General features: G+C 40.2%; 1 protein-coding gene across 1 annotated transcript in view; it reads right to left on the reverse strand.

The window, feature by feature from the left end:
- CSUI_006755 (trna pseudouridine synthase) overlaps positions 1 to 276 on the reverse strand; it is a 9,830-nt gene that overhangs the window by 4,140 nt on the left and 5,414 nt on the right. The window lies entirely within an intron of this gene.

A 276-nucleotide genomic window follows, 5' to 3' on the forward strand; every position in this document is an offset into this window, starting at 1 on the left:
ATATATATATATATCTATCTATCACTATAGCTAGGCGTTTTTCGGAGCAGCAGATACATCTGTTTATTCATGGAGATCTGCGTGTGCTTGAAAACTACGTATACACACGATGGTGGTGTATGTACAGGCGCAAAAGGCTGTTCGTTTCGACCTCTCTAGCTATCTCCTTGCAGCCTTGTATCTTTCTTCTCTCTTAAACACCTGCACTACATAGATATTCATACATGAGACAACTGCTTCAAACTCACCTCCATACATAGTCACACATACACATAC

Source organism: Cystoisospora suis (assembly GCF_002600585.1).
Source record: "Cystoisospora suis strain Wien I chromosome Unknown contig_3450, whole genome shotgun sequence".
In the NCBI taxonomy this organism is placed as follows: domain Eukaryota; phylum Apicomplexa; class Conoidasida; order Eucoccidiorida; family Sarcocystidae; genus Cystoisospora; species Cystoisospora suis.